We start from the raw sequence: 1,500 nt of genomic DNA on the forward strand, positions 1-1,500 counted from the left end.
TCTTGGGTGCCACCTGGGCATCTGGACTTTTTAAAGCTCACCAAGGATTTCCAGTGGGATCTTAATGCAGATTTTGACTCAGTAGGTGTGTGCTGGGGCCCAATTCTGCATTTCTAAGAAGCTCACAGGGAGTGGTGGTCCAGGTCTGCATTTTAAATATTGCTGAGTTGTAGGGGACCCATCTGATCCCCAAATAGGTAATGCCAATCTTCTGCACTTGATGCCCTCTGACTTTGTGAATGTTTGCCCAGACAGTGGTTGAGAAATGTTTTGTTCCTGATTACTCATGAGAATAAACAACTTTTCACAAATATATGGGGCATTGGTTGTGAAATGCCTGTGCGTGACTCTTGGCCACTCTCCTGACAAGTTTCTTCCTTTTTCACAGGGATCATTCATATATTCAGGATGCTAATCCTTCATTTCATGGGCTGTAAATATCTTCTCCCAGTTTGTTCCTTGCCCATTCGTTTTCTTCATAACTGTCTTTTACAGATCAGATCATCTCAGTGTTAGTTGCATAGCCCTTAATGGGCTTTTGCTTTGTTACTACTTTAATGAGTGGACTTGAAATACATTAATATTTTCCAGAACCACAGGAAGTTAATTACTACATCTATTCCAGTAGCAGCAAACATCTAGATGGCCTACGTGTCATGCCGTTTAGACATAAATCATGTTTACTCCATCCCTGATCTGGAAAGGTTTACATTTGGGTGGCAGTGGGATGGGACAGCAGGCAGTAACTCAGTAAGTGAATACTACGCCAAGCAGTCCCCTGAGCTGCCAAGGACAATCAGGCAGGTCAGTCATCCTGCCGGAAACAAAGCTTCCCCCCTCCTACCCTCCCCTCACTCTTCCAAGCCTTGTCAGATATACAGGCAGAGGTTTGTATTTCTAGGAATGTTAAGAAAGCTTTGCTTCATTTTGTCTTTTAGCTAAGCAATCATCTTATATTCTTTGTATGCACACAGAACAAGGCATATAGCTGTCAAATAAATGAACAGGACATAGGACATAGCCAGTGGTCACCTTCCCAGTAGGCAAAATGATCCCAGTTCTGTTAACCTTTTCACCGGACCTTGTTTCTGGGGGTGGGGGGGACATCTGGACATCTGAAAGGGATTTATAGTAAGTGATTTTAGATCAGGGGTCAGACAGTGTTTTCTCTAAAGGGTCAGATAGTAACTGTTGTTGGTCGTGTGGGCCATATTGTCTCTGTTCTCAACTCGGCCACTGCTGCACTAAAGCCATCATAGTCTGTGAACAAAAGGACGAGGCCATGTCCCAGTGAAACCTGATTTCTGATAACAGGCTGTGGGACAGGTTCGGGCCATAGATTGACAGTCCCTTTCTTACAAATTATTCTTTTAATATTGTTTAATGCTTCTGTTTCACTCCAAAAATAATACATACTCCTGGGGGGGAGGGGGAGAAAAACAGTATGGGAGCAGAGAAAGAAAGAAGTAAGCACCCCCGACCTCCTCTCTCCTGCTGCAC

This window comes from Pteropus vampyrus, unplaced genomic scaffold (assembly GCF_000151845.1).
Source record: "Pteropus vampyrus isolate Shadow unplaced genomic scaffold, Pvam_2.0 Scaffold245, whole genome shotgun sequence".
Classification (NCBI taxonomy): Eukaryota; Metazoa; Chordata; class Mammalia; order Chiroptera; family Pteropodidae; genus Pteropus; species Pteropus vampyrus.